Genomic DNA, 9146 nt, shown 5'->3' with positions numbered 1-9146 from the left:
ACTAAGAACTGACTTGGAGATTCTCTTTCAGCTGTTCTAAACAAGTTCTCATCTGTTTACAGTCATTTTCACTGAATTATTCATGTTTTCATGTAGTTTCCCATATTCTGCCTTCTGGCCCAAGTATAAGCTTTGCCCACTTTATCAAACAACTTCCTACACACTGTTATGAACTGAGGCAGCTCGGGAACATTGTCTCTCAACTGTGTTATAGAGTGTAGTACTACATTTCAGTGAAGTGTAAGGCTTTCCAAAGCTGCCGAACGTGTTTCTTTCTCTATTTCAATGGTATTCTGCCTTGTATAACACACATTTACCACTCTAGTCTCCTTTAAGTAAACAATATAGGATTCATACAGTGTTTCTTGTGATCTTAACTGGAATTAAGGATTTTCCTTCTCTTAGCTACCTTTTCTACACTAAGAACTGACTTGGAGATTCTCTTTCAGCTGTTCTAAACAAGTTCTCATCTGTTTACAGTCATTTTCACTGAATAATTCATGTTTTCATGTAGTTTCCTATATTCTGCCTTCTGGCCCAAGTATAAGCTTTGCCCACTTTATCAAACAACTTCCTACACACTGTTAAGTACTGAGGCAGCTATTGAACATTGTCTCTCAACTCTGTTATAGAGTGTAGTACTACATTTCAGTGAAGTGTAAGGCTTTCCAAAGCTGCCGAACGTGTTTCTTTCTCTATTTCAATGGTATTCTGCCTTGTATAACACACATTTACCACTCTAGTCTCCTTTAAGTAAAGAATATAGGATTCATACAGTGTTTCATGTAATCTTAACTCGAATTAAGGATTTCCCAGATCTTAGCTACCTTTTCTACACTAAGAACTGACTTGGAGAATCTCTTTCAGCTGTTCTAAACAAGTTCACATCTGTTTACAGTCATTTTCACTGAATTAATCATGTTTTCATGTAGTTTCCTATATTCTGCCTTCTGGTCCAAGTATAAGCTTTGCCCTCTTTATCAAACAACTTCCTACACACTGTTATGTACTGAGGCAGCTATTGAACATTGTCTCTCAACTGTGTTATAGAGTGTAGTACTACATTTCAGTGAAGTGTAAGGCTTTCCAAAGCTGCCGAACGTGTTTCTTTCTCTATTTCAATGGTATTCTGCCTTGTATAACACACATTTACCACTCTAGTCTCCTTTAAGTAAAGAATGTAGGATTCATACAGTGTTTCATGTGATCTTAACTGGAATTAAGTATTTCCCTTATCTTACCTACCTTTTCTACACTAAGAATTGACTTGGAGATTCTCTTTCAGCTGTTCTAAACCAGTTCTCATCTGTTTACAGTCATTTTCACTGAATTATTCATGTTTTCATGTAGTTTCCTATATTCTGCCTGCTGGCCCAAGTATAAGCTTTGCCCTCTTTATCAAACACCTTCCTACACACTGTTATGAACTGAGGCAGCTTGGGAACATTGTCTCTCAACTGTGTTATAGAGTGTAGTACTACATTTCAGTGAAGTGTAAGGCTTTCCAAAGCTGCCGAACGTGTTTCTTTCTCTATTTCAATGGTATTCTGCCTTGTATAACACACATTTACCACTCTAGTCTCTTTTAAGTAAAGAATATAGGATTCATACAGTGTTTCATGTAATCTTAACTCGAATTAAGGATTTCCCAGATCTTAGCTACCTTTTCTACACTAAGAACTGACTTGGAGAATCTCTTTCAGCTGTTCTAAACAAGTTCACATCTGTTTACAGTCATTTTCACTGAATTAATCATGTTTTCATGTAGTTTCCTATATTCTGCCTTCTGGTCCAAATATCAGCTTTGCCCACTTTATCAAACAACTTCCTACACACTGTTAAGTACTGAGGCAGGTATTGAACATTGTCTCTCAACTGTGTTATAGAGTGTAGCACTACATTTCAGTGAAGTGTAAGGCTTTCCAAAGCTGCTGAACGTGTTTCTTTCTCTATTTCAATGGTATTCTGCCTTGTATAACACACATTTACCACTCTAGTCTCCTTTAAGTAAAGAATATAGGATTCATACAGTGTTTCATGTGATCTTCACTGGAATTAAGTATTTCCCTTATCTTACCTACCTTTTCTACACTAAGAACTGACTTGGAGATTCTCTTTCAGCTGTTCTAAACAAGTTCTCATCTGTTTACAGTCATTTTCACTGAATTATTCATGTTTTCATGTAGTTTCCTATATTCTGCCTTCTGGCCCATGTATAAGCTTTGCCCACTTTATCAAACAACTTCCTACACACTGTTATGAACTGAGGCAGCTCGGGAACATTGTCTCTCAACTGTGTTATAGAGTGTAGTACTACATTTCAGTGAAGTGTAAGGCTTTCCAAAGCTGCCGAACGTGTTTCTTTCTCTATTTCAATGGTATTCTGCCTTGTATAACACACATTTACCACTCTAGTCTCCTTTAAGTAAACAATATAGGATTCATACAGTGTTTCTTGTGATCTTAACTGGAATTAAGGATTTTCCTTCTCTTAGCTACCTTTTCTACACTAAGAACTGACTTGGAGATTCTCTTTCAGCTGTTCTAAACAAGTTCTCATCTGTTTACAGTCATTTTCACTGAATAATTCATGTTTTCATGTAGTTTCCTATATTCTGCCTTCTGGCCCAAGTATAAGCTTTGCCCACTTTATCAAACAACTTCCTACACACTGTTAAGTACTGAGGCAGCTATTGAACATTGTCTCTCAACTCTGTTATAGAGTGTAGTACTACATTTCAGTGAAGTGTAAGGCTTTCCAAAGCTGCCGAACGTGTTTCTTTCTCTATTTCAATGGTATTCTGCCTTGTATAACACACATTTACCACTCTAGTCTCCTTTAAGTAAAGAATATAGGATTCATACAGTGTTTCATGTAATCTTAACTCGAATTAAGGATTTCCCGGATCTTAGCTACCTTTTCTACACTAAGAACTGACTTGGAGAATCTCTTTCAGCTGTTCTAAACAAGTTCACATCTGTTTACAGTCATTTTCACTGAATTAATCATGTTTTCATGTAGTTTCCTATATTCTGCCTTCTGGTCCAAGTATAAGCTTTGCCCTCTTTATCAAACAACTTCCTACACACTGTTAAGTACTGAGGCAGCTATTGAACATTGACTCTCAACTGTGTTATAGAGTGTAGTACTACATTTCAGTGAAGTGTAAGGCTTTCCAAAGCTGCCGAACGTGTTTCTTTCTCTATTTCAATGGTATTCTGCCTTGTATAACACACATTTACCACTCTAGTCTCCTTTAAGTAAAGAATGTAGGATTCAGACAGTGTTTCATGTGATCTTAACTGGAATTAAGTATTTCCCTTATCTTACCTACCTTTTCTACACTAAGAACTGACTTGGAGATTCTCTTTCAGCTGTTCTAAACCAGTTCTCATCTGTTTACAGTCATTTTCACTGAATTATTCATGTTTTCATGTAGTTTCCTATATTCTGCCTTCTGGTCCAAATATCAGCTTTGCCCACTTTATCAAACAACTTCCTACACACTGTAAAGTACTGAGGCAAGTATTGAACATTGTCTCTCAACTGTGTTATAGAGTGTAGTACTACATTTCAGTGAAGTGTAAGGCTTTTCAAAGCTGCCGAACGTGTTTCTTTCTCTATTTCAATGGTATTCTGCCTTGTATAACACACATTTACCACTCTAGTCTCCTTTAAGTAAAGAATGTAGGATTCAGACAGTGTTTCATGTGATCTTAACTGGAATTAAGTATTTCCCTTATCTTACCTACCTTTTCTACACTAAGAACTGACTTGGAGATTCTCTTTCAGCTGTTCTAAACCAGTTCTCATCTGTTTACAGTCATTTTCACTGAATTATTCATGTTTTCATGTAGTTTCCTATATTCTGCCTTCTGGTCCAAATATCAGCTTTGCCCACTTTATCAAACAACTTCCTACACACTGTAAAGTACTGAGGCAAGTATTGAACATTGTCTCTCAACTGTGTTATAGAGTGTAGTACTACATTTCAGTGAAGTGTAAGGCTTTTCAAAGCTGCCGAACGTGTTTCTTTCTCTATTTCAATGGTATTCTGCCTTGTATAACACACATTTACCACTCTAGTCTCCTTTAAGTAAAGAATATAGGATTCATACAGTGTTTCATGTGATCTTAACTGGAATTAAGGATTTTCCTTATCTTAGCTACCTTTTCTACACTAAGAACTGACTTGGAGATTCTCTTTCAGCTGTTCTAAACAAGTTCTCATCTGTTTACAGTCATTTTCACTGAATTAATCATGTTTTCATGTAGTTTCCTATATTCTGCCTTCTGGTCCAAATATCAGCTTTGCCCACTTTATCAAACAACTTCCTACACACTGTTAAGTACTGAGGCAGGTATTGAACATTGTCTCTCAACTGTGTTATAGAGTGTAGCACTACATTTCAGTGAAGTGTAAGGCTTTCCAAAGCTGCCGAACGTGTTTCTTTCTCTATTTCAATGGTATTCTGCCTTGTATAACACACATTTACCACTCTAGTCTCCTTTAAGTAAAGAATATAGGATTTATACAGTGTTTCATGTAATCTTAACTCGAATTAAGGATTTCCCAGATCTTAGCTACCTTTTCTACACTAAGAACTGACTTGGAGAATCTCTTTCAGCTGTTCTAAACAAGTTCACATCTGTTTACAGTCATTTTCACTGAATTAATCATGTTTTCATGTAGTTTCCTATATTCTGCCTTCTGGTCCAAATATCAGCTTTGCCCACTTTATCAAACAACTTCCTACACACTGTTAAGTACTGAGGCAGGTATTGAACATTGTCTCTCAACTGTGTTATAGAGTGTAGTACTACATTTCAGTGAAGTGTAAGGCTTTCCAAAGCTGCTGAACGTGTTTCTTTCTCTATTTCAATGGTATTCTGCCTTGTATAACACACATTTACCACTCTAGTCTCCTTTAAGTAAAGAATATAGGATTCATACAGTGTTTCATGTAATCTTAACTCGAATTAAGGATTTCCCGGATCTTAGCTACCTTTTCTACACTAAGAACTGACTTGGAGAATCTCTTTCAGCTGTTCTAAACAAGTTCACATCTGTTTACAGTCATTTTCACTGAATTAATCATGTTTTCATGTAGTTTCCTATATTCTGCCTTCTGGTCCAAGTATAAGCTTTGCCCTCTTTATCAAACAACTTCCTACACACTGTTAAGTACTGAGGCAGCTATTGAACATTGTCTCTCAACTGTGTTATAGAGTGTAGTACTACATTTCAGTGAAGTGTAAGGCTTTCCAAAGCTGCCGAACGTGTTTCTTTCTCTATTTCAATGGTATTCTGCCTTGTATAACACACATTTACCACTCTAGTCTCCTTTAAGTAAAGAATGTAGGATTCATACAGTGTTTCATGTGATCTTAACTGGAATTAAGTATTTCCCTTATCTTACCTACCTTTTCTACACTAAGAACTGACTTGGAGATTCTCTTTCAGCTGTTCTAAACCAGTTCTCATCTGTTTACAGTCATTTTCACTGAATTATTCATGTTTTCATGTAGTTTCCTATATTCTGCCTTCTGGTCCAAATATCAGCTTTGCCCACTTTATCAAACAACTTCCTACACACTGTAAAGTACTGAGGCAAGTATTGAACATTGTCTCTCAACTGTGTTATAGAGTGTAGTACTACATTTCAGTGAAGTGTAAGGCTTTTCAAAGCTGCCGAACGTGTTTCTTTCTCTATTTCAATGGTATTCTGCCTTGTATAACACACATTTACCACTCTAGTCTCCTTTAAGTAAACAATATAGGATTCATACAGTGTTTCTTGTGATCTTAACTGGAATTAAGGATTTTCCTTCTCTTAGCTACCTTTTCTACACTAAGAACTGACTTGGAGATTCTCTTTCAGCTGTTCTAAACAAGTTCTCATCTGTTTACAGTCATTTTCACTGAATAATTCATGTTTTCATGTAGTTTCCTATATTCTGCCTTCTGGCCCAAGTATAAGCTTTGCCCACTTTATCAAACAACTTCCTACACACTGTTAAGTACTGAGGCAGCTATTGAACATTGTCTCTCAACTCTGTTATAGAGTGTAGTACTACATTTCAGTGAAGTGTAAGGCTTTCCAAAGCTGCCGAACGTGTTTCTTTCTCTATTTCAATGGTATTCTGCCTTGTATAACACACATTTACCACTCTAGTCTCCTTTAAGTAAAGAATATAGGATTCATACAGTGTTTCATGTAATCTTAACTCGAATTAAGGATTTCCCGGATCTTAGCTACCTTTTCTACACTAAGAACTGACTTGGAGAATCTCTTTCAGCTGTTCTAAACAAGTTCACATCTGTTTACAGTCATTTTCACTGAATTAATCATGTTTTCATGTAGTTTCCTATATTCTGCCTTCTGGTCCAAGTATAAGCTTTGCCCTCTTTATCAAACAACTTCCTACACACTGTTAAGTACTGAGGCAGCTATTGAACATTGTCTCTCAACTGTGTTATAGAGTGTAGTACTACATTTCAGTGAAGTGTAAGGCTTTCCAAAGCTGCCGAACGTGTTTCTTTCTCTATTTCAATGGTATTCTGCCTTGTATAACACACATTTACCACTCTAGTCTCCTTTAAGTAAAGAATGTAGGATTCAGACAGTGTTTCATGTGATCTTAACTGGAATTAAGTATTTCCCTTATCTTACCTACCTTTTCTACACTAAGAACTGACTTGGAGATTCTCTTTCAGCTGTTCTAAACCAGTTCTCATCTGTTTACAGTCATTTTCACTGAATTATTCATGTTTTCATGTAGTTTCCTATATTCTGCCTTCTGGTCCAAATATCAGCTTTGCCCACTTTATCAAACAACTTCCTACACACTGTAAAGTACTGAGGCAAGTATTGAACATTGTCTCTCAACTGTGTTATAGAGTGTAGTACTACATTTCAGTGAAGTGTAAGGCTTTTCAAAGCTGCCGAACGTGTTTCTTTCTCTATTTCAATGGTATTCTGCCTTGTATAACACACATTTACCACTCTAGTCTCCTTTAAGTAAAGAATATAGGATTCATACAGTGTTTCATGTGATCTTAACTGGAATTAAGGATTTTCCTTATCTTAGCTACCTTTTCTACACTAAGAACTGACTTGGAGATTCTCTTTCAGCTGTTCTAAACAAGTTCTCATCTGTTTACAGTCATTTTCACTGAATTAATCATGTTTTCATGTAGTTTCCTATATTCTGCCTTCTGGTCCAAATATCAGCTTTGCCCACTTTATCAAACAACTTCCTACACACTGTTAAGTACTGAGGCAGGTATTGAACATTGTCTCTCAACCGTGTTATAGAGTGTAGCACTACATTTCAGTGAAGTGTAAGGCTTTCCAAAGCTGCCGAACGTGTTTCTTTCTCTATTTCAATGGTATTCTGCCTTGTATAACACACATTTACCACTCTAGTCTCCTTTAAGTAAAGAATATAGGATTTATACAGTGTTTCATGTAATCTTAACTCGAATTAAGGATTTCCCAGATCTTAGCTACCTTTTCTACACTAAGAACTGACTTGGAGAATCTCTTTCAGCTGTTCTAAACAAGTTCACATCTGTTTACAGTCATTTTCACTGAATTAATCATGTTTTCATGTAGTTTCCTATATTCTGCCTTCTGGTCCAAATATCAGCTTTGCCCACTTTATCAAACAACTTCCTACACACTGTTAAGTACTGAGGCAGGTATTGAACATTGTCTCTCAACTGTGTTATAGAGTGTAGTACTACATTTCAGTGAAGTGTAAGGCTTTCCAAAGCTGCTGAACGTGTTTCTTTCTCTATTTCAATGGTATTCTGCCTTGTATAACACACATTTACCACTCTAGTCTCCTTTAAGTAAAGAATATAGGATTCATACAGTGTTTCATGTAATCTTAACTCGAATTAAGGATTTCCCGGATCTTAGCTACCTTTTCTACACTAAGAACTGACTTGGAGAATCTCTTTCAGCTGTTCTAAACAAGTTCACATCTGTTTACAGTCATTTTCACTGAATTAATCATGTTTTCATGTAGTTTCCTATATTCTGCCTTCTGGTCCAAGTATAAGCTTTGCCCTCTTTATCAAACAACTTCCTACACACTGTTAAGTACTGAGGCAGCTATTGAACATTGTCTCTCAACTGTGTTATAGAGTGTAGTACTACATTTCAGTGAAGTGTAAGGCTTTCCAAAGCTGCCGAACGTGTTTCTTTCTCTATTTCAATGGTATTCTGCCTTGTATAACACACATTTACCACTCTAGTCTCCTTTAAGTAAAGAATGTAGGATTCATACAGTGTTTCATGTGATCTTAACTGGAATTAAGTATTTCCCTTATCTTACCTACCTTTTCTACACTAAGAACTGACTTGGAGATTCTCTTTCAGCTGTTCTAAACCAGTTCTCATCTGTTTACAGTCATTTTCACTGAATTATTCATGTTTTCATGTAGTTTCCTATATTCTGCCTTCTGGTCCAAATATCAGCTTTGCCCACTTTATCAAACAACTTCCTACACACTGTAAAGTACTGAGGCAAGTATTGAACATTGTCTCTCAACTGTGTTATAGAGTGTAGTACTACATTTCAGTGAAGTGTAAGGCTTTTCAAAGCTGCCGAACGTGTTTCTTTCTCTATTTCAATGGTATTCTGCCTTGTATAACACACATTTACCACTCTAGTCTCCTTTAAGTAAAGAATATAGGATTCATACAGTGTTTCATGTGATCTTAACTGGAATTAAGGATTTTCCTTCTCTTAGCTACCTTTTCTACACTAAGAACTGAATTGGAGATTCTGTTTCAGCTGTTCTAAACAAGTTCTCATCTGTTTACAGTCATTTTCACTGAATTATTCATGTTTTCATGTAGTTTCCTATATTCTGCCTTCTGGTCCAAGTATAAGCTTTGCCCTCTTTATCAAACACCTTCCTACACACTGTTATGAACTGAGGCAGCTTGGGAACATTGTCTCTCAACTGTGTTATAGAGTGTAGTACTACATTTCAGTGAAGTGTAAGGCTTTCCAAAGCTGCCGAACGTGTTTCTTTCTCTATTTCAATGGTATTCTGCCTTTTATAACACACATTTACCACTCTAGTCTCCTTTAAGTAAAGAATATAGGATTCATACAGTGTTTCATG

Source organism: Pipistrellus hanaki (genome assembly GCF_964339955.1).
Source record: "Pipistrellus hanaki genome assembly, chromosome: 7".
Taxonomy (NCBI): domain Eukaryota; kingdom Metazoa; phylum Chordata; class Mammalia; order Chiroptera; family Vespertilionidae; genus Pipistrellus; species Pipistrellus hanaki.
Note: the sequence above shows the minus strand (reverse complement) of the source record.